Source organism: Lytechinus variegatus, chromosome 1, assembly GCF_018143015.1.
Source record: "Lytechinus variegatus isolate NC3 chromosome 1, Lvar_3.0, whole genome shotgun sequence".
Lineage (NCBI taxonomy): Eukaryota > Metazoa > Echinodermata > Echinoidea > Temnopleuroida > Toxopneustidae > Lytechinus > Lytechinus variegatus.
This window is the reverse complement of record NC_054740.1, coordinates 6,736,854-6,762,539: the sequence shown is the minus strand read 5'-3', so window position 1 is coordinate 6,762,539 and position 25,686 is coordinate 6,736,854. Positions and strand designations below refer to the sequence as shown.

General features: G+C 35.3%; 1 protein-coding gene across 1 annotated transcript in view; it reads left to right on the top strand.

Annotated features, from left to right (window-relative positions):
• Positions 1 to 25,686, top strand: part of LOC121415967 (cGMP-dependent 3',5'-cyclic phosphodiesterase-like) — a 107,194-nt gene that overhangs the window by 557 nt on the left and 80,951 nt on the right. Inside the window, exon 2 of the mRNA XM_041609567.1 lies at positions 13,167 to 13,226. The gene's annotated coding sequence lies outside the window, so the exon portion shown is untranslated. The remainder of the gene's footprint in view (positions 1 to 13,166; positions 13,227 to 25,686) is intronic.

Sequence of the window (25,686 nt, the reverse complement as noted above, 5' to 3'; positions counted from 1 at the left end):
AATACAAAAGAAATAGTGAGTGGATGACATCATCAGTCTTCCCATTTGCATACCAAATTAAGCAAGACTTTAAAATGTCATAACTTTCTTATTTTATATCAGATTTCGATGAAATTTTCTGTGTTATGCTCTTTGGAGTTTTCTCTTTTTATTCAAATTAACCTTTTTTTTAGGGTGGACTTTTCTTTAATTTAAAAATGCCTTCTTTAATCCTAGAGATTATTTATAATAAAAAGGTGCACATTTTACCTCTTTCTTATAAGGGCTGCAAATAAAATCAATGGATTTTTTCATTTTTCAAAACTCTTTTCTTAATTTTGATGAGATCCTACATATACTTCTTAGTTATTGATAACAGTATTCATACAAGTTTCATTCACACTATCCATTATTTGAGTTGTGTAATTTCAATCAACTCTACAATATCTCTCAAACTGAGTTGAGTGTGTCCGAGGAACTTATCCTATTGATATATTATTTCCTGTACTTACTGGCCATATATATAAATCATTTAATAATAATAATATATAGCACTTATGAGGCGCCGAATTATCTAGTTGCCTATTCAGTGGCGCACTATATATTACCCCGACTGTAGCTCCAGCTGCTAAAGGCGCTTGGTGCATTCAAGGAATTAATCATGCCGGGTACCCATTCACCTCACCTGGGTTGAGTGCAGCACAGTGTGGATAAATTTCTTGCTGAAGGAAAACAGGCCATGGCTAGGATTCGAATCCACGACCCTCTGTTTGAAAGATGAGTCAGAACTACTAGAACACGATGCGTCCACATTTGTTGTGATGTAATAATTTACTGTAGTATTTAGGTCATATTCCTTGCTTTTACAGACCTTATTGTTAAAAAGAAAAGTGACACTAGATAGTTTAGCATTTGTGTAACCTCAAAAATCTGGAATAGCTTCCCCCTAGATGTCAGGATAGCATCTGCAAATAACTTTGAATAAAAAAAAAAAAATCAAGACATATTTTACAAGCACATGGAGAGGCTTATGATTATGGTGCAGTGGGGTGTACTGTTTCTGTGATTTGGGTTCAGTGTTTGTATATCTGAAATATGTATTCAACATTGTGTCATGAAGTACATGTATGTGTCCTTGTGAGGGTAAGCCAATCAGTCAAACTTTTATCATAAATTATTGGATTGATTCGTCAGTCTGCAGGTGTTACATTCTGAACGTAATTGTACTCTTTGAATTATAGAAACATGTATGTTGCAGACAAAGAAAATAAAAAGAAATGTTTTTTTAAAAGGAAGTTTAATGTTTGTACTAGCTTATCCACCCCTCTACTCTTTTTCTCACTTGCTCTCTTTGTCTCTCTCTCTCTCACTCTCTCTTCCTGCCTTTCTTTTTGTCTCTCTATAACTCTGTCTGCTTGTATTTTTCTGTCTTCCCCTCTCTCTCTCCCTCTCTCTCTCACACACACACATACACACTCTGTCTTCATCATTCATGTTGTTCTGTCTGTCTGTTTGCTTGTCTATTTTTCTGTCTCTGTCACTATCGATCTCTCTCTCTCTACTAGTCCCATTTTTCTCATAGATGTAAAAACATTGCAAGACCAAGCATCTGCCTTTTTTTATCTGGCGTTTCTTCCCTTCACACCTATCCTCCTGAAAAACATGATGGCATTTCAGAATTTATGTTTTGCTCAGGACCGAAAAACACGACTTAGTTTTCTGTCTGTAGTATGCCTTAATGTGTCTTACTATGAATAAGAAAATAGTGTTCTGAGATTTGAATGAGAATTAATGGTAATCCAGTTCAAGCTATTTACTGTAGACACCATGTTCTTTATGATTTTGCTTCATGACTTTGACAGTGACTGTATTATTGAATTCAAATTGTGTAGCTTTGCTTAATGAAAAAAATATCACTACCACAATGTATGGATAATATATTGTAATTAGACCACTCCCTTCATTGACATGATAATTGAGACAAATATGACCGATCGTACACAACTATTGTATAGGCTGTGTTCATCTCTACCAAAACTGAACTATGTGAGTCAGTGTGTAAACACATATACATACAACTAGATAAATTATTCTACTTTTGACTCTGCATACCAGTAATTAACTGAAGTTGATTGGACACGTATATATTATCACATCCAATTAATTTGATCAGTGATGTCCTTGGATCAATAAATATGGAATCTACAGAGATAAAATTGAATTAAGATGCATTCAAGCAAATTCCGAGCCTGGAAACTTGAGCCTGATTTGTGAATTATTTTTGCATTTTGTAACTCTATCTGTTTCAACAGAGGCATTTATGATCATTTGCTTTTTATTAAGTATTTAACCAAATGCTGGATATAAAGTTCCTTTTGAACTTAGGATAAAAATTATGTTGCAATATGACCTCTTGAATATATTTCAATTTCCTTAATGACTATCACTGCTGGTTTTTTTTTACATCATTATGAATGTTTTTGAAAATCTCTTTTGCCGTCACATATCTTTTGCAGTCATGATTCTTGCAGAATGACCGTTTAAAACATATGTCTATCAACATTTGATGATTTAAACCTTTTCAACATATTAGAACTAATGATAATTGCTTGTATAAAACCATTCTTGCAACTATATACAGGTTTCAAAATGGCGTTCCTGAAATGCATTCTTTTATTGTTTTGTATGATGTAACAACAAGCTTGAACTATGCAAAAATTATTATTCTATTATTTAAAAAGTTTTTTGCTCTTTATTTCATTTTTACTACGGAAACGCTATTCAGCAGATAGAGAGAGAGTCGCTCATATACACAAATATACACACACACACACAGGGAGCACAAAAGAGAATGAGAAAGAGACCCTCACCCAAGAAGTGGTTTGTTGAATTCAGTATTCATATCTTGTTCCCATGGGAAAGTGGTAAAAATGGAAGTAGTTTGAATAGGATTTCTGTGGAGGAATATTCATTTAGAGAAAGATCAGTGGAAGATTTAGTCCGTGCTTATTCTTTAATTCCTCCTAGGAATCATGCATGAAGACGTTTTTCTATGCAGTTCTATATCCAACAGTAACAACAACTTGTTTCTAAAAATACACAATGTTATATTCTATCTGTCTTACAAATATTGTGTCAAATTGACATTTTCCTTTCCACACTATTGGCAGAACTTGAGGTTAATACGAATAATGCAATGTATATTATGTTTGTTAAACCTAAATTAATTTTATTTGAAAAAATCTGAAATTAGGAAGGTTGATTCATGAAGAGAATATTAATTTGATGGAAAACACTTATTTTAGAGGAACTAAATTCTGATTTACTATTCCAAAGGTTGGCAGCTCTGGTTATCAAGTTTCACTATGATTGGTCTTACTCTTTTTGTCTGAATATGCTGTCAATCCTACTATATATCATGGTACTATATTATGATTTATCTGTACCCTCAATATTTTTCTCCATATTGCAAAGAAGAAAGAGTAAAATTTCTAAGAGAATTAGCATTATTTGGATATTTAATGAATAAGGCAAATAGTACAGGCCACCCAAGTGAAGATCTTATACTGTATATGAGGTGTCTGTTGGTTTGGTTTGATTTCATTCATAGTTGAAAGAATACATAACTATATGAAATATTACATGATCAAATATTTATATACAATAAAACGATAATTAAACTTAACAATACATGTAATACAAAATTATATGAATTGCAGAGATATCGCATGTGACATTGGTTTCATAGGTGTACAAAGCCCTATGCATGCACTGCTGTAGTGCCAGCATGAGTGCTCATAACTTTGAAAGTAACTTTATTATAATTGTGATTTTTTAAAATAGTTTACTGAAAAATCTCAAATGTAATGATTTTTTTGCTAGATGCTCTCTTATATTATCTTTTTATCAATATAAGGTAATATGGAAATGATTTTAAAAGCCCTTTGTTCTACCAAAAAGCTTCAAGTCCTGGAAGATCAAAAAAATGAATGCTCAATAACCGACAACAGGAAGCTTACAATGGTATATTGTGTGATGTTGAATATTTTTGTTATTTTAGCTTTCTTGCAATGTTGACACTTAACTCCAAACTTTACTTTCAAAACTTTCAATGAGACTCTGAAGCTGCTTTTGAGCATAGCCAGAGATGATGACACACACAGGCTGAAAACTTTGGACAAGTCCCTGCTCATGTAGAGCGAGTTCGTGGCTGTTGGCAGTGGATGTTGTTAGACTGCACTAAGTAGATAATGGTTTGATACGTCGTTGTCCACCCAAAAGTAGTATTAAGGGTACCCTGATGCAGATGTACTAGAAATCAGCCTTGGTGGAGGTGTCGTGGTCGAGTGGTCTAAGGTGCCTTTTAATACTAGATGCAGGAGAGTTAGGGGTTTGATCCTTGGCTATATGTATGGCACTTATGCCCTTCAGCTAGGCATTTAATCAAGTGCTTGTTCAGTCCAACATTGAAATGAATGATAATGCTTCAGGCATTAATGGTTCTATTATGTTCACATATTTAGGAATAGAAATGAAAGTCCTTGCCAATCCTCCTTTTGCTATCACTGTTAAACCTCATCTTTAGACTCGATAGATACCTTCATATAACAGGATTTAATTCACTTCATCATGTTATCTATTCTCATTAGATAACATACTTCCACACATTAACTCTCCCCTTAAAACCTGGAATGTAATCTCTCTTCCTAACTTAATATCTCTGTTGTAATGAAGCCAGGAGTCTGCACCAAATGTCACATCCATGGCAATCTCATATCATGTTGTTTGAATATGATCTTGAGCTGAGTGTGTTTGGATTGATTACTTAGTATAGGTGGCTTCTTGAGGGGAGAACCGATTACTCTCTCCTTATATGAAGCTATTGATGGATTAAATTGGACTTGGGGTTGACATTAATTATATGAGCAGATGAAGCTGATACCTTATAGAGGAACATTTGAATGTGATCTGATGAAATGCCTTTAACTATTGCATAAACCATAGTGTGTTTCAAGAAGATACAACACAAGGTCAGTCATTTTATGAGAAACTTTAAGAGACTTCGGCCCCATTCCATGAAACTTCATAACAAAAACAAACTTCAATGACAGCAACTAATGCTGTGTTTTTAGTATTTCTATTTTGTTTTAATATTGTAACAATTTTTTTCCATTATGAATTGGAAGCCGACCCCCCCCCCCAATTTTTTTTTTAATTTTCTTTGTTACTTTCTGGCACATTGTTTAATACTTCCATGTAATGTTGTTCTGTAAGTGTAAGCATATGGACAGTATTGATTAGTATAATTATGAAGTTACATCACCATCATCATTAACCCCACCATCTTCACTGTATTCTTCATGATCTCCATCATCATCAGCATTATCATAATTACCACCTCCTCAACTACAACCATCATCACCACCACCAACACCAACACCTCCACCATCACCACCACCACTACCACCACCACCATCATCACCATCATTTTTTGATCATCCTCATATTTCTCCTCATATTTCTCCTCCTCCGTCGCCACCACCATCACCACCACCACCATCATCATCATCATCACCAGTACCACCATCATTATCGTCATCACCATCATCATCACAATCATCAGCATCATCATTACCATAATTTTCATGATTATCATCATTACCACCACTGCCACCATCATCATCATCTTCATTATCATCGTTGTCATCACCGTCCTATAGAGTCGTATTTGGTTTTTCTTAAAAGTGAAAGTCTTTTGTGTGCAATTTTCACTTAGCAATTACCTGAAAAGAATAGAGTTATAATACCCAAGGCAAACAATACAGCCTTCATGTTGTTCAAGAATTTGTCTGGGCTTTTCTTCCTAACTTGTTTCTCAGCTCTGATTGCCATTAACCACATTGAATCTGTGCCCACAACCACAGAGAAGGGACTAGGGAGGTAACCACTTGTTTTAATATTAACTAAAGTCTTTGTTACATGGTTCCAGAAAGAAAACTTGATACTTGTAAATTTACCATAAAAAAGAAGTTAAAGCCAGATCCGATCAAATTTGATAGTTAAATTGCAAGTCTTTTTTGACTAGTTGGTTTCCAGAAAAAAAAAAAATGTTTTCTCCCAAATAACATTTGACTGGAAGCTGAGGTATTATATTTCTAGTGAATTGTTGAAGTAAAGAATCACCAACATGCCATGATGAAACTACAGTAATGTGTTGTTTCTAAGAAACTTAGGAGTTGAATCTTCTACGATTGCCTTTAAATCAATAGTTTTGTTCAATGCTAGAAACAGGATTTTTTTAGATGTTTAGTTCAACCCTTGGAGCTATTTTGTGTGAGATATAATTTTTTTTTTCAAATCGTCATGTGAAATGGTGAAAAAATGTCCCTTTTGAAGGTGATAAATTTGTTCTTTGTTCTTGATTACGTTAAATGACATTTGGTAAAGATTGTTCAAATGCAATGGAGATAAAAATAATTCTTTGATATCATTGATGCTGTGTAATCGTGGTTTGAACAGGCATTGGACACATTTTCATATTTTTTCCATTATCTCTAAAGATGCTGCTCTTCTTTTTGTGAACTCAACATTTTTTTGTGTTGAATGCATTGTCTTATATATCATATACAGAGACAATCTTCACCTATTAAAGAGAAAATATGCAACATTGCTTTATGTACAGTATGGAGAGTTGGACTACTGAAACTGTTGCTTTGAAATGAACATTCCAATTTAAGAATCGTCTGAAAAGGGAACTGAGACTTTTCAAACTTTCACAACTTTCTCATTTAACTGATTTTGATGGAAGTTGTTATAATTGCTTCTCTTTAATCTCTTTTAGGCGAAAAATTTCCAGGGAATCATTCTCTTTTAACTCATATAATGTGAGAGAAACTTAAGCATTATGTGATGTACAATTATGTGGTGCTGATCAGTCACTACAACAAGTTTAGAGTGGCAAAAATACACGCATTAAGACTGGATTCGAAATCGCACAACAGAACCATTATTCCAATTTTGCATATGCCACGCCGACACAAGTGACTCAAATTTCTTTCTTCATAGCATCCATATAATGTGTACCCTTTAACATTGCACTGTCAAGTATAGTCATTGTAATGTTTATTTCCTAATGGGTTGAGATGACCTAAACATTTAGCATAGAGTGCAAGCTAACCAGAAAGATCAACAATAATCATTGATGATTGCAAGCAGCTCTAACTGCTCACACTCTCCTGCAGTGATGATAGTGGTGATTGATTAGGCTAGTGAAGGGTCATTTATTGAAACTATTCAATGAAGACTAAAGTGTATTCAGACCGACTCTGTCACCAGAATACTCATAAAAATATAAGAGAACTTTTTTAAGCCTCAAGTACCAATAACTACTTTCAGCATTCATACCATACCGTAGTAGACCCTGTTTAAGTTCTCAAACTGCCTTTTCAAACTGTAATTTTGTTTTGTAATTTAAATGATTCCAGTGAAAAATAAGGCTACTAATGAATGTTTAGCACGTGTGAATCCAAACTAGGATGACAAATGCTTATCACAATCACAAATTTAGATTTTATTCTGGAAGTGAATTCCAGTTAAGTTTCACTCAAATTACGGTACAAATTTTACGTGTGAAAGGCTTGACCTCCAAAACATCTTTCGGGGGCGTAGCTTGCATGTACGTGTCCTTTCAAGCACTTCCGTTGATAATACAATTTTCATGCACTCATCATATTGATGCAGTGCTTTGATTGGCAAGTCTCAAGGACACATTCCTCCTTCGCTCGGGAATTCGAATTGAAATCAGTTTTCTAGTTAGCGTGTGATAGGTCCAATGATTCTAAAGACGAATTGCAATCATCAATACATTGATGATTCAAGATTCACGTGTGAAAAGACCCAAAGTTGCAATTCTGATTCTGATTAGCAGCCAAGGCCACGGCGCTCGCACCCAAATTGCTCGCTGGTTCAAGATAGTTCTCATGAATTGCTTTCTCACTGTGACCTTGTAAGAATCTATGCAAATGTTCTGGTAGTAATTTTGAGTACTATTCTGCAGGTATTTTCTTTCAGGAATATATTTATGAGGATTTTCGTTTTACATTTGCAAAATATACATAGTATTTTCTGATTGGAGTAAACCTGTGCAAATTTCCAAATCAGTGATCAATACCTGGGCCCTATTGCATAAAGTTACTATTATGGTAACTTTACCATCCAATGGTAACTGATAGTAGCAATGCTCATCAGCCAATCAAAATCAAGGATTCCATGAAGGATACCATTGGATGGCAAAACTACCATTTATCTTATCTTTTATGCAATGGGGCTCAGGTATTCTTTAGCTTCGAGGCGGTGTGAATGCGCCTAGGAGAGTGTGCAGAGTCTTGATTGAAAATCGGGAGGAGGTGATGGTGTCAGGGGGAAATGTTTTCTCGCAAAACAATCAAGTGATAATTGGCCCAGCGGTCCAGGTCTTTGGCTACAGTATATACCGAGTAGTCTTGATTGATGGTACATGAGATGGGATATGTGCACTTGGTAATGGACGTTCAAGCCCTAGAGTGCTGCAGTGGCAATGTGTTAGTCAGTTGATCAGTGTCATTACCCTACAGTATGAAATCAGACATCCTGCCCATTCTGAATTTATTTTGATACATTCCTACACACCCTGTTGTCAAATGCTGTGTCTTTTTTTAATCATTTTGAATAGCGAAATCATTTTGGTAAGGTTTGGAGATTCATATGCTATGTACCAGAGATAAACACATGTCAAGTTAAAGGTCCATTCATATAAAAATGAGAGAAATTAATCAAGCATAACTCTGAAAAAAAATCAAATTAAAAAAATACCATTTTATAATTTTCAGGTTTTTCAGTATGTATGCTTGACATAAGTGATATATGCATATGAGAAAATTAATGATGTCACACTCAATGTTTCTTTTGTATTTTATACCGTATGACAAATTATATATTTTTATTTTGTATATTAGATGCCTTGAGATTGTGAAATAGCTCTTGATTAGATTAATGTAAAGATTCCACATGTTTTAGGTGGAGCCAAGCTATGTTTTTAAATTGGAACATAGGCATTTTATAGGATACCACAAGGAGATCAGAAAATACCTCATTCAGGGACAATATAACATATGGCTGAAAATGAGAGGATAATTAATTCAATGGGTTGGGCTGATGATGGAGGAGGCACTGAATGTTAAACCCAATGTTAAAAAAGGAGGGGGTCTCCAAAGTAAATCAGTCAATGCTCCCCTGCCCCTCTGATCATAGAGACAATTTTTTTTATAAGTTTGAAATTTCTGTTTGATCCCACAAATCAGTAATGCACAAGACAGTTGATTTTCAAATACTTCCTTTGTATATTTTTGAATGCAATATCAGATATTTCATTTTCTATATCTGATAAAGAACATTAATTAGAAACCATTAATCAATCATGTATTACAATGATGGCAATTGCATATGTTCATGGAGGAGTCAAATTACATCTTTATACTTAAGTCAGAAAAGCTATAATATTTCATTTATTGTAGAGTGAACTTCAGAAATAATGAGTTTATGAAGTCATTGGTTTTCTCATTTGCACACTATACCTATGTTGTGCTTATTATTGTTTTGGTGAAACCTGTAGTGTAAATGATTTTTCTTTCTTATTTCGAATACAATTTTAATGAAATTCGCAGCTGTGACAGTTTCAATTTTCCCTATTTATTTCATTAAAAGTTGGGGTGAACTTGGTGTATAATGAATTCCTGACATGACTTGTATAGCTTCAACGACTTTCAAAATTTGTAAAGCATCCTTTCTCATCTGTGATTAAAATACATTTTTGAAAAATCACTTGTATGGACATGAATAGGTCTGTTGTTTAGGAGTGTAGACCAGCTATGTGGTGTATTGATATGCCGCTATGACCTTTTTTGTGCAAACTTTGCATTGGTGCAAGTACATATTAATTATCCTCAAAAGAATCACATATTAGGAAGATCATTCCACCAGATGGTGCTTTAATTCTCTGATAAGTGATTAAGCATCCCATACCTGACAAGCCTGCTTGAGGCATGTAGCAGTAGTGCATTCCTGTACATGATTTACATGATGTCATGTCTCGCCGCCGTGATGCTGTATTTGATGAGATGATCATGTAGCATTAATGGGAAAGATGGTTGTGAATGGAATGGGGTACGGCTATTAAAGTAGAAGGGCACATTTTGTCCAAATCATGAGAGAAAAAGATTGAGTAGATGGACTCTGACCTGATGCCATTCCAGATAGCTTTGGCAACCATTGTTTCTTTTAGGGATACATGTAAAAGGGTTAGGGTATGAGTGTTTCCAGGGTTGCAATAGCTTACTTGTATCTTATTGCCAAGTACTTCAGTTCTGACATTGTACTTACCTTAAAATGTTCAGCTGCTGAAGGACCATTTTACATAGGAGCACATCTTCCACTACAAAGATAAATGGGCCAAGTAGATACCCTTGAGGAACACACTTTATGCCTACCGATCCATATCATTCACATTGTACAGAAGCCAGAAGGATAAAAAAAATCCTCCACATCCAGTCTTCTTTTTTGTAGAATGGTTTTCTTTTTTTTGGGGGGGTGTATAAAGGAACATTTATCCCAAAATAAGGCAATATCATTTGATATGATTGGTGCTGGATGACTATAAAAGGGATCAAAAGAATAAGGAGAAATGCATATTGCTTTCACTTGAAGTTGTATTAGAGGATAGAGTTATATTATACATATTATACATGTATTTCCATTTGAATGTATTTCAAAAGGATGAAGTATTTGAATACAAGATGATTTTAAGTCTTATCTACCTTTGAATATACTCAATTATTATTGTTTTTTGTATTCACCTATACTTATCTGTTTTTTTTCTTTGTTGGGGAATCATTGGGACATGCCTGTCATTCAAATTATGGGAGATGTCAATGCTCATTTCCATCTGCGGCATATTTTTGTATCTTGAATTTCATGATTCTTTTAAACAGATTTATCATGTTTGAATATATAATCTAATTTGACCTGACATAAAGATATAGCTATTACTCAATGAACATGAAGAAAACACTTGTCATCACACACAAAGTAATAAATACCATGTATGGCACACTCCATTCACTCACAAACATTTGCTTAATTTCCATGATATTCAGATTTCATTAACCTACATGAAATGCTGGCTGTCATTTCGACATCAATCTAAACATCACCCATGACACACTGAAATTTAGAAACACCAATGAATTCTTGTCAGTTGAACAATTATCTGTCATTGAGCATGCATAGAGAAGCAGCTTGTGTTTAGACAACAATATAAAAGTTTAGCTATATGAGCAATTCATGTGTCTGAATGCTGGCACTTGTAATGAAATTTCTGGTAACATAACTTGAGTCAAAGCATCATTTAGAACTACATGTAAATAAAAGAATCCCCTTTTGAGCATAGTCTTGACAATCTTGAATCGATATACATGTACATGTAACTTAGGATCTTGGCATAACAGCAGGAGTGCTGGAAGACTGCATCTCGTTAATGTTTTTCTTTCGAATAGGTTGAGATGTGTCTGAACATAATATGCAGTGGCAATATGCATTCCTATACTGGAGAGAACAAAGTGTAATCATAAAAGCTTCATGATCACATATTCTGTGTGAAAAATTTTCCCATTTATAAACACTGTCATTGTGCTAACCCCTAGGAGACTGTATAATTTTGCTAAAACATACATTTTCCATAGACTCAGCCGTAGATATATGAGGGCTTAGTGGCGAAAGGGTTAAATTGGAGCATTTTACAATGACTTTTACAATGACAATTTTAAATTGGATATATTATATTTGTATTCACAACTGTGTTACATTGTGTTCTTTCGTAGTGTTTTTGTAATAAGTTTCTAAATAAATGTTTTGTGTCTGAAATGGGGGATGGATTGAATAGCATAGATCTATAGGCTTCCGTCACATGATGGTGAAACAAAGATGTGGTATTGAAGATGACCACACAATGAATCATCTTATAGCTTTCATTTGACAGAAACAATTTTAACAGGGATTGTTGAATAATCCATTGATGATGATATACATTTAGTGGTTAGTGGTCATGAGGTTGTTGATCTAGTGCAGTACATTCTTCTTCATGAATCTTCTTGGTAATCCATTGAAGACATTATCTCATACAATTAAGACGGTCACTTCCGAGCATACAGAAATATCATATATTATTTTTAAAAGTCAATTTTGACAAAAAAAGTGGGAGTTGCTTCCTTTTGTTGTGTGACTGCACAATAGTTATCAACTGAGATAACCGAGCTATATGTATGTGTGTAAATACAAATATTTTTTTCAATGGTTTTTAGATGTGACTTTTTGTTGTAGTGTGGCTAGATGAGCTAGCTTCTTTTTTTCTAGACACTTTCTGTCACTTATGTTGTATATCTACATGTATGTCTATACATGCATATGATTTTTTATTCATTGTGCTGAATGTTATGCAATCTTTCCTATTAAACTGAAACCATGCACCATCTTAATGCAATAAATACTGACCAACTGCTAGCTATTTCTACGTACTGTTTCTAAATCACTCCTGTGCCTATTGATATGATAATATGCATGTACCTGGTTATTGAACTTATAGTATTACATGTAGCTTTTTTTTCCAGGTGCGTTCTGTGTGCTGATGAATATATAAACCAGACTTGCATGGAAAAAAAAACTAAGCAAGAATGCAAGATCAAAGTCATCGATAGCACTATATATGGATATAATTTGAAGAAACTTGTCTTTGTATTATTTCTAGTCTTGGATCATGAATGATTATGATCATTTTCATAATGCAGATTGAAAGCTTTTCTCCAGTCTTCATTAGATATGAAATGATTATTTCATGTTAAACATGAAGAATAGCCTATTGGAAAACAAGGAGTATAGTAAAGCCTTAAAGATAACATTGCTTTATCATTAGATACTAAAAAAGTTTTATCCATATGTTTTATACAGTATTTCAATAATTATGTTTTCATTATATTTTTATCGTATTGATAATATTGGAAAAATATTGCTTATAATTGAATTTCCCCCTGAAAAACCAATGCCTATAATGCACCTGAATTTACAAAATAGTATTTTGTTTTTATCTTCATTTCTTTCAGATTGTTTGTGACTGTCCTAGCGAAACTGAACTACGAAGACTCACTCTTATTGAAAGACATGTAAGTTTTTATTAATATGAATGTATGTCATATTTGCTTATCAGGTCATTGAAAACGAACCACTAGGGGGAAGGGAGGTATGGCTCCAAAGTTTATAAAATATAGCCCCAGAAGAACCTCAGATCACTGCAATAGGTTCTGATAAAAATGTGACCCGACATGAACTCAAGTACACAATATGTGTTTAATTTATTCTCTACTGTATATGTCAATGTGCATTATAGCTATTTACAGACGAAAAATGGCCAGTGCTATGATCACTTTTTGATAAACTGACTTACTTACACAGCATCAGCAATTTTCCTATCAGTGTGATTTATAGCCTCATGGAAAAGCAGGGCATGGGTTACACATGAGTTGATGATTAAAGGTATGTCATTGCTTTTAAAATAGAAGAAAATGGGATGTAATCCAATATAAGCCTTTAACAAGTCTTTTGGTGTTTATAATTCCACGAAATAAACATGAAGTCATCAAGTGTAATTATTATCGTATATTTCTCCCTTGAAATAATACAGAATTCAACATCTGCAGGGCCCATCATCAAACATTATTTTTTCAAAATTTAATATTGTAATCTGGAACACAAAGCAATAAAAAATTTCCATATACAAATGGATATTATTACAATACTGTTCACATTCATTGATATCAAAGACTGTAGGCTGGTAATAGGAAAAAAAACATTTTGATGGTCACAAAAAAGGTACAACCGCCAGTCAAAGGAAAGAATCCTCTGGTAGTTCTCATAAAGTAATTGCAAAGTAGCATTTCACTGGTCTTTGTGAAAATGGCCCTATATCTGTCATTCAAGTCCTACTGCTTAAAATAAAGTAGAAAAATCAAAGAGAGAGAAAGAGAGAGGGGGGGGGGGGGAGATTGAAAGAGAGAGAGAGCGGCTAATAAGACTGGAATATCAATTTAATTTTGAAGAACATCACCTGAGAAATGTCATAGAATGTCACCGTGCCCATACAACATTCATCTGATACAAATTCAACCTTTCCTCATAACAATTCTGAGTTAACTAATTGGATCTAACATTCAACAATGTTGACAGGTGCTCAATTTTGCTTGTGTATTCATTGCAACTTTTTTTTAATGCATGATTATTATTTTTTTGAAAGGTGGGTGATAATTACTGCTAGTTTTCACATTCTTTTCATGGTGTTTGGGAAGTGTCATCATAAAATGGTCCACTATTAAAGCAGTGTTCTTAGATTAACCCTAATTTTCATGATACGACAAAATTTTCTAAATTGATCAGGCCAAAACATCTGTGCAGTGCATTTAGTCTATAAGTACAATTGAGTTAATTTCTTGTAATTTGAGTATCTCCAACAGCTGACACCACATAATTTTGGGGTAGATTTCAATTTACTTTCTGCAAAGCCTTCAGAAAGTCTCTTCTATATTTATTTACATCTCATACCCAGAACAGATGTTTATCTTTAAAAAGAGATTGATTGATCCATTGGATATCTTTATATTACCAAAAACCAAAAGAAAACAAAATCCTATTTATTTCTCGATAAATCTATTTTCTTATCTTGCAGATGTAGTATGCTTGAAGCCTTTAATAAAAAATTCAGTTGTCAGCAAAAGTGACAATGTGCCACAATAATTGAACCGTCTTGACAGCTTCCATATCTTATTCATAAACTTGCAAATTATGCATGAATGTGCAATTGAATTGGACTCCACATCATGCACCAATCATGGCTCATGATTTTGATGACAGTCATTGTGTGTCCCTTTCATACACATTTTCCTATGTCTCTACAAAATGAATGTGGGTGCATTCTTGTGCATAACACTTGTATGCTTTTTACACTAGCAAAACTTTCCATAACCCCATACTGGGCTAAATTGCCATCTAGCCCCTTAAGTAGTACGGGGTTAAGCTTTGTCCACTTTTCACACAGCATTTTTTCAAAGTAGGCTAACCTCACCTATAGTACAGGATTATTTAGTCCTGTTAAGTAGCTGGGTTAATTGAGCAATGGCAGTGCTAAGAGTGATTGTCCGGGTTAAGAGTCGCAAGTGCAAAAAAGATTCTCGGCCAAGCTAAGAATGATGTTCGATGTATGCCCTAGGGGCAACAGAGCCAGCGCTTGTCCAATCAAAGATAAGTGCTCATGAATGGCTACCACTTGTCCAGGATTACTGGATTTTGTGTGCGAAAGGCAAGCATTTTTTTTTAGCCGGGAGTAGGCAAAAATTTGGCCTGTGTAAAAAGGAAAAAAAAATGATTACGGGGTTAAGGGAGAGTACAGAGTAAGGAATAGTATGCGGTTAAAAAAACATAGTGTAAAAAGCCCATTTGTTTTGCTAAATTCCCCTTCCCAATGTACATGTTACTATTCCAATTTATTGCTAGATTAATGTGTATGCCCTAATATAGTTTTGATGTGGTGAATGTGATTTAAAAAAACACACCAACAGAATGAAAACAAAATTTGTTCGATGAAATTTTGTGACTTTACTAAAAAAACTAATTTGCTGGGCTGCCTAGTGCATGATAAAAGATACCTGATATATTTTTTAATATAAACCATTTCATTAGCATGGAATGAGCTTATAATGTTAGAATTATCTTTGTCAGTAGTTTTCTTGTATCTTGAATACTAATAGTTAAATCTCTTAGGGCCACCTTTAAAGATATTTATAAACCTTCCTATTGAAGAGAGGGTGCTACATGTAGACATTGAATGGAAGAATAAATAAAAAATCAAATCTTCACAGAGAATCAATGGATGTAAGAGGTTCAATAGTCACTACACTACTGTAAGTTTGAAATGTCGGATGATACTCAAGTAGAATGCACACTTCAGACAGAAGCGGTTGCATCATAATGTGTAATTGATATTTACAATGTAGTTAACTAAATCATATCAATTCCTCGTACTGTTTCTTACATCTTTTCACTTCAAATGCACAGAGGGACATTTCATAGTAATTTAAGGATATGTGATCGCACAAGCGCCTTTGGTAATTCAGAGTCGACAAGTAAGGTGGCAACTTGCCATGAATATTCAACATTGGTGACAAGACCAATCCCTGTGGAACCCCTCAGTGTGATTGTTAGCTGGATGTCAACCTACATTCCTTAACCTAATCAATACATTAAAAAGAGTAAAGCATCAAACAGACAATACTATAGATACAATGTCTGCCAGAAGTCAGCTTTTACAAAAATGTCCATAGGAAGTAACATGCCTCTAAAGCCTTGCGCAGAGTGCATCAAATCTTATAGGCCCGAATTCACAAAGGTGGTTTTTGCAGAAACCATGGTTTCAACCGTGGGTTTTGCTGATTTTGCGATTCACAAAGGTGGTTTCAAATGAAACCATGGTTTCAACAGTGGGTTTTCGGCATGATTTTGAGTCAACTGTTTTAGGTGGTTTCAAACCGTGGGTTTTAGGAAAACCATGGTTTTTAGGCACATTGACCAATCACAGATCAGTATTTCGGTACATGCTGAGCAAGTGCATAGACGACGATAAATCAGCTTTGCACGAAATGAAGAGGAGCGAAGCGCTTAATATCGGTATTTGCCGAGCTGTGAGAACATCGTAAGTAATTTACCATTTTATAGTGACAATGAATATTTTTTTCTACGTCTGCATGTATTTGTTTGTAAAGAAATATTATAATTAATGCTGTACATGCATGCAAAGTTAAGAGCGGAACGGTTTTCTTGGGATGGAAAAAGCATTATCGCACGCAAGTTATTTTCCAGTCCCACGCGTGAAGTTTTGTGTCCTGTCAAAATATAACGAAGAGCTGTCCCACCGGCGGGACGCGACTCGCTCAGGAGAAGGCATTCATTGTGATATTATCTTACTGCAGAGCGGTAACATGACAAAGCCGCCAAAGTAGTCATGGTAGTCAGACTTTCAACCACAATTGTGCAAAATTCAAGAAAATTTTGTTCTTAATTAATTTGTACCTTAGTAGTCTAATTAAAGTAGTCTAGTGATCACAAAAATAATTTTTCAACATTCACTTATTCAGATCCAACTTGAGAAATGTACTAGTAGATCTAGCCTCGCACCCCTCGAGGACTCTGATATTTTTTATAATTTTTTTATCATGAAGCCGTAGCCAAGTTAGACACGCTAGTCTAGGCCTTGGGTTAACCCAGGGAACTCCCGCCTGCGTAGCGGGCGGGAGCCCAGGAGCTCACCGTGTAATTGACCATACTCACGGGACAAGGGTAGATTATGGTCAAAATATCTAGCGAGATAAATTATGAAAACAGAAATTATGCACTTACCACGATTATATGGATGATGGTCTAACGAGTGGCAGTTTTTCTGACATCTGGGCACAGACTGGAACCTCAAAAAATGAAAAGTTTTCTCCTACCCCCGTCTCGATCGGCCATTTTTGTTATGAATTGTTACAAAATGGCCGATCGAAACGGGGGTAGGAGAGAACTTTTCGTTTTTTGAGGTTCCAGTCTGTGCCCAGATGTCAAGAAAACTGCCGATCGTTAGACCTTCATCCATATAATCGTGGTAAGTGCATAATTTCTGTTTTCATAATTTATCTTGCTAGATATTTTGACCATAATCTACCCTTGTCCCGTGAGTATGGGTCAATACATGAATTACATGAGCTCCTGGGTTAGCCTTGGGTAGGCCCTAGGGCTATGTCAGTGTGTGTCGAAGCTGGTAAACAATTGATGGAATCCCCTTCAATATCCACATCACTGCAAATTGGTTAAATACACTAAATTTAAGTTTTATACCTTTTTTACACCTTATATCATAAAAGGAATAAATATTTTTATAGGGCCTAAATAATCAGATCGATCTGGTGGCCATTTTTTTTGCAAAATCTTCCCATCCCTTGCTGCGCATTGCGTAATACAATAGGCTTGACTCGCTTTGTTTACATTCTTGATGTAGCTACAATACGATTAACACAGGGAACTCCCGCCCGCTAAGGGCGGGAATTCCCTGGGTTACAATACGATGAGCTATGTTGTGAAGCACCGTTCTGTAGAACAATTAATTGAATGGATTATTTTAACAAATCACCCAAAATGATAATAAGAATTTACATTTTGGTTGGAAATCTGGCAGGTTTGAAGAGATGTTGAATTATGTTTCATGTCCATTAGATTTAAAGCTTAATTTAATGTAGATCTATCTGTACTTTGTTTATTTCCGCAGTAAATTTTTGAATGGGTGAAAACATCTTACAAGTTAACATGCACAGGCTGTCCTGAGAGACTATTAAAGGAGGATTGTAAGAGAGGTATGTTCATTTTTGTTGTTGTTTCTATGTGGACTTTTGTCTATTTTCTAAATTTTTTCTTTGTCACCGTCTAAAACTTTTTTATCTAATTTGTTGTCATGATAAAGAACCACTTATTTTGATCAATTTCAATCTTGGTTGATGTACACATCTGACAGTGACTGAATTGATCTAAATTCCGTGTCACATGGTCATAGAGTATAATGCCTAAATGTCAAAAATTTGTAGATCCAGTTGATCAATTTAAATTTAACTTTATGAGAATGGCAGTCTGATTAGGTTGTGGGCAAAAAAAAGTCATTTGACCAAATATATGCAGATTTAAAAGGTAGGCCTATTAATTTTGACAGTACGCAGTAAAGGTAGTTAAGAATACATATTTTTTTAATGTTTAAATATTTTCTTTTGCTTCTCACTCTAACTCAATAGGAATATGCCAACAAGAACTGCAATGAGGAGTCGTTGACAGGAGGAAACTTTTTAAAAGAGACCACACACTACCTCATCAACATGCTTGAAGATGATCTGAGCCTGAAGAGGGACAAAGGGCCTAGTGATAGACTACCTTTCTGCAAGTATTGACAATTCTGCTTTTGTATGGTGTAAGTATTTTTTTTAATGAGAAAGTTATATGACAATGACATCTCAAGACAAGCCTAGTGTATGCAAGTATTAGTGATATTCTTGTAAGAAGGAAGACTCAATGTAAAAAGTGATAATAAATTTTGGCAACTGCCTGTTTTTAATTTACAATGAACTGTGCATATGATAATACAATCAGAAATGTAAATTAGAACTATATGTTTTGTCATCCATTGTGGACAGATTCTTCCAAAATCCCTAATTTACATTAAAGAAAAAAATATGAGAGGTTGCATCATGATCTTGGTTATTTGAAAAAAGTATTGCATCGGCTATGCTCAATGTATGTTTTTCACACAAATGTTTATGGGATACGGATAGGTTTAGCCTTTAGACCAGTAAAGTAATTTTTAAAGGATTCCATATGGGAACCAGTCTTTTTTTTTCAAATCTTACAATGTAAAGACAATAGAATAGTTACATTTTGTTTTCTCTTTGTCATCTTAAAAAAAGAAAAATAAATACGCAGAGTAAGATGCAACTTCTGGCAATATATCTTCATTTACAGGATAATTTCAGGGAATACGTGGTGATGAGGCATCAGTGTTGCAATTATCTGTTTGTGAGTGATCAAAGATGTTTCGCAAGCCATAGCAAGAAGAAAGAGGTTTTGTGAGAACTTCAACAACAAGAGATCTGAGATTGAGGCTACCCAACAACAACTGTGTGAGTGATCGATTGGACCCATGTCTATACAAGAATTCCTGGAGGGAAACAAGCCTTGTACTTTCCTGAAGGGCAAGTCCACCCCAACAAAAAGTTTCTTTGATATAATACAGAAAATTCCAATGAGCATAACACTAAACATTTCATCAAAATTTGATGTAAAATGAGAAAGTGTTGACATTTTGAAGTTTTGCTTATTTTCACAAAACAGACATCCTGGTCAGTATGCAAATGAGTGACAAAGTGACGTTCTCCACTCAGTGTTTCTTTTTGTAATATACTAGTATCATGATTTTTTTCCCTCATAATGTGTATAAAGTACAGGTGAGATATGGTTTGATTTCTCCCTAAAACTTTTGTAAAAAGCCATTGTGGCAACCTATACTCAATTCGATGAAGAGTTTTCTCATAATTGTGAATTCTGTAAAAAATCAAGCATTATGATATATTTCTACAGAAGAAAGAGTGAGTGTGTGATACTGATATAGACTTGTTTGCATATCACCTGTTTTACCACTTGATTAATTAATTTCTTATTTTACATCCTATTTTGACGTTTTCAGTGCCATGCATGTTTTATTTATCTCTATTCCATTCACATTAACTTTTTTTTGTACAGTGGACTTGCTCTAGAACAGGTATTTTTTGTAATGTACAAGTAAGAATTTCATTATTTATTTGTGTCTTTTTTAACACTTTTTTTCAGGGGTGGGGGGGTTGAATCGACCTCTCTTGAGATCTCTGCCAATGATCACATTAACGCCTTGAAAATTGGTTACATTACATTTTACATTAATTAATTATGCTAATTTCTGCATAAATCATACTTTTATACCATTGCTAACAATCAAAATGAAAAAAAAATCCTAGATTGAAAATGAATTTCTTATGTATTTTATTTTATGAATTTCTTATGTATATCTTTGTTTTTCAAACTTGTTTTTTGCCAAAATTATAGCAGAACATTTTTTTAAAGCATAATTATGCTGGAATCAAGTAATTTCACCTGTGAAAGTAAAAATAATCATGTCCATATGAAGAAGATGAGAAAATTCAAGATTGACTTGTACACAAAATCATGTTTTGGAGCAATTTTGGGTCAGACATGCACTTATGTAAAGTTGAGTAAGTTTCCAACAGCATGCCCATGCATCGTAAATTTGATCTCAAAAGATGTGCATGACTTCAAAGTAAAAAGTCGGCGAGTAGAATGGTCGTAAAATTTCGCACAGCAGAATGGTTGTGGAATATGTTGAGGGAGGGGGTTCATTCACCCTATCCCCACCATAGTTCTATGCCCCCCCCCCCTCCCCCGGGTTTTACATGTAGGGTTAAAAGAGCACATTATTACTAAGAATTTCACATGAATACAAGTATTTGAAATGAACTTTTATCAGATTTAGTTTCTTTCAGACTACATGTATCTTCAATTATTTTTTCATTAAAAAAAACGCTATTTAATCAGGACGCATCAAATGCAAATTCCTCATTTACTTTTTCATTTGAAATATTCTCACATAATTTAAGTTGTCTATTTCAAATGCTTAAGATTAAAACTTTGATAGCTCACAGAAAGTTTATTGCATGCCCCAAAATATGCGTATGTGTCCATGGGGGTCATCGATTCTCATTGCTCTTTCTTTGTTTTTGCATCAGTTGTGTTTACACTTTGTACAGATAACCATTGGGGATTAAATATCATATGCATGTCCAAGAGGATAATAAGGTCAAAAGATCATATAGCATACACTTTAGATTGATTGTGATATCAGGCAAGACTGGTGGTTCACCTTGTTTTTTGTTGAAATGTATTCTTTTAAAGTGTCCCCAGGGCAACAGCCTAGCTAGGGCAACCAGGTAGCCTTATGAGTAGAGCTCAACTCTGGCAAACAGGAAAACACTAGCTTGGCCTGGCACATGCACATTTAGGGAGCATGAATGAAACAAATTAAAAGGGCAATTAATGCATTTTCTTGGAAAAAAAAAAAATTCAATTGACCCCAAAGGATAACCTGATGGCCTAGTTTGGGAAACCAGGTAGCCTAACAAGTAGAGCTCGACTCGGGCAACCAGAAAAATACCAGTTAATAATTAACAATAATAATTATTCATTTGGGCCATTATTGTATTGTAATACAAGAATGATGTGGCAATACATGAAAACTTAGACCTTATTATTTCACAAATGTTTGTAATTTTGCAATGTTTTTAAAATGCCAATTGATTATTAGATTTTCAGTGTGTTATATTTTATGTAATTTCCTGGTGTGATTTTCCAAGGTGCAAGATGGTTTCATGCAAATTTAATAAAGATATACAGAAAAATGATAAAAGAAGAGTAGTCTTTTGCCTTTTTTTCTGATTTGGACGAAATAATCATGAAGATGATCAAGATGAATTTGGTGGTGATGAGGATGATGGTGTTGGTGCTGCTGATGGTGACAAGTGTGGTGGTGGTTATACATGTAATGGTGATGATAATGAGGTTGATGACAAAGATGATGGCAATGGTGATATTAGTGTTGATGATGATGGTAATGTTGATGACGATAGTAATGATCATCCCCTTTCATCTTCATCACTCTTATTTATATGTATCCCTCTCATCTACATCTCTCCTCTAATCATCTCCCTTATCATCTGAGTTCATCTCCATCCCTCATCTCACCATCTCCATCACTCTATCCTCTCATCTCCATCCTCAGTTTCCCTCCATCCCTCATCTCCATCACCCTCATCACCTTCATTCCTCCCATTATCTCCATCACCCTTATCAACTCTATTCCTCTCATTTCCATCCCTCTCAACATCTCCATTTTCTCATATCTCCATTCATCTCAGGAAAATGCATATACACAAGATAGAATTCAGCAGTAAAAATACTTGTTTTGAAATATAATATCCCTCTGTGAAGTGGGTTTTATTATTTGCCATATGAAGTTGAATAATTACATAGTAAACACTATACTTAACCAAATTTGCATTTTTGAAAGAGAAACTGAAAGTTTCATGCACATTTTCAGTGGATATAAAAGTTTTCAGTAAAATTACATTTTTAAAATAAATTCCAGGGGGGGGGGCAACTGCTGCATAGAGCCTTGCTTTTGAACATTTTTGGGGCCGGGATTATATCGTCCCAAGCTGGCCCCCATGTATATTTTCCTTTAATACATTTTTGGGGCCGTGGCAAAAAACGCCCGACCCCCCCCTGCAGCGCCTGTGCATGTGTACTATACATGCAATTTTAGCCTGAATGATGAATCGAACATCTACAAGTCAAGAAATTGAAGCCTATTACCACTTAAAACCAAGCTACACACCATGGAAAATAAATATATTTATTTTAAAAAAGTAGAAGGGCAGATCCTATGAATGTAAAGCTTCATCTAATTTTGTCTGAAGGAGAGCAGCAATAGACATTCTTTGATCGATGAATTAACAGGCTTAGTCCTACAAGTCGTTGTAGTAAACTAAACTCAGCCAAGCTCGGCTCTTTGTCTTTGACTGTACATGCACACTTCCATTGGGGATATCTTCGGGTCTGAAGCGCCCCGGCAGCTACGGGGGCCGAGCTACTAGTAATATTGAGATGAAAAGCACCCGAATCTTTAATCCGTTTTTCGCTACTCACGATCAGAGATAAAGTTGACAAACCTCAACAAATCAGGCATCTACACTAAGTTTTACTCTTTCTATGAAGAAATTGAGTTGAGGGAATACAAGGCAGTCTATCTTCTGCGACAAAAGTGAAGAAAATAATTTATGATCACAAAATTAAGTCAGTTGTTTGAGCGGGGTCCCGGGGCCGAGTCGATCACCAAATACAGTATACAGCAGCTAATACATCTTTTCCTGGAAATCGCAAGATAATAGTAGCTAGAAGCGCACAAAATTACACCTTTTTCATTTTTTTATATTTAAACGAAAGTTGTAGTAATTGAAGAATCAGACCGTATTGCCACTTATGCCAGTGCTAGCTGTAGAATGTAAGTTTTCAATGAAACTGAGCATGCTCAGTACGCGCTAAAAAGGGGAAATCCCTGGTTTTGAGGTAAAACCTGTGGTTTAAACCATGGTTTCATTTGAGTCCACTGTTGAAACCATGGTTTCATTTGAGACCACTGTTGAAACCGTGGGTTTTAGAAACCATCGTTTGTGAATCGCAAATTTTAGAAACCATGGTTTTTCAAAAACCATGGTTTCTAAAACCCACGGTTTCTAAAAACCATGGTTTCAAACGAAACCACCTTTGTGAATTCGGGCCAAAATGTTTCTTTGACTGTGCCCGGACATGGTGAAACAAATCCCTCACTTTACATCTGTTGATTAAGTAAACTTGTATTTTTCGTTACATGCATCAGCTCTAAATCATATGCAAAGTTGCAATATATTTTTTGCCTATTCTCAGTGTTTAATGCATTAAGGCAACAAGTAAACTCTAATTAGTACAAGGTAACTAAATACCATAGAGCTGTTGAGTAAGATTAGGACACTTACATGAAGTAGCATTGTGGGGATAACTGAGATAAAAGGGGAATGTTTGCCCTGCTCCCCCTCCTCCAGCCTTAAGGCACTGTCACACCTTGGCGTTTTAGACAGCGTATGCCCGACGTATGAGGAATTTGGCGAATACGCTGGCGAACGTCGAATACGTTACGGGTAAGTTTTGCATACGTTAAGAGTACGCTAAAACACGCTGGTATACGTCGTCATACGGCGAGGTCGTCGAAAATTTTGTGCAAGCACAAAATTTTTCGACGTATGCCAGCGTAAGGCTCATACGTCCCGCATATGCGGGCCATAAGTTGTAGGCAACTTATGGCGATCGTTGATACACGTTGACACACGTTACTCGTAAGTTACTCATAAGTCGATGTACGTCGAGATAATGTCCAGCGTACCCTAAAACTTCTAACCTATGAGTAACGTGCTTTGAACGTATGTGTAACTTAACTCCAACGTATATTGACGTATGAAGACGTGCTCCGGACGACCACAAAACTTACTGAACGTGTTTATAACTTACAGCTACCGTATAATGGCGTATTGACAACGTTTATCATGTTTATAGGAATTGGTATATAAAGGTTGGGTTCACAGGAGTTTTCTTCGGCATGGCGGTGGTGTTGATAGGTGATGTATCGTGCGGTTATGATTTGAATAGTCGAGCGGCAGCCTTTTTATAGGCTACGACACGTGTTCGTCAGCAATACGCTGCCGCGCGCTATGCGTAAGTTAGGCTATCGTAGGGCATAAGTTGTGTACGCCAGCAATACGCTAAGCATTCGTTGGAATACGTTACTTATAAGTTAACGAAGCGTTCGATATAAGTTACTAATACGTTATGTATACGTCCAACTCGTTATGAATACGCTAAGTATACGCCCAGAGTTGAAAAAAAAAATCAAAGTTCAGCGTATGCCGACGTTTTAGAGAAATTTTGATACGTCGGGCATACGCTGTCTAAAACGCCAAGGTGTGACACCACCTTTATATTATAGCACCTGTCCTGTCTCTATGCTGTTTGATCAGGAAACCTTACAATTACAATCCTTCCAAATGACCCCAATTTCCAGTAGTATTCCCACCACCACCTAGCATTGGCAGTCCTAACTCAATGATGGGAAGACGATACATCCGTCACATCGCGAGGCTCCCGAATTCCATGGAATAACAAGAGCACCTTCACTGTGTTCCAGGGCAACGATTTCCGATACGTCTCTCCGGGCCAATCGGGCCATAACAACCATTCAATCTCCTGGCACCCAATCAGAGATATACAATTTCTCCTGGATACCTCCAAGCACTAGTTTTATGATTCCTCCCTTCGTTTTCCCCCCTCTCCATTGTCTCATTTTGAAGATGAGCAGCAAATGAAAGATGA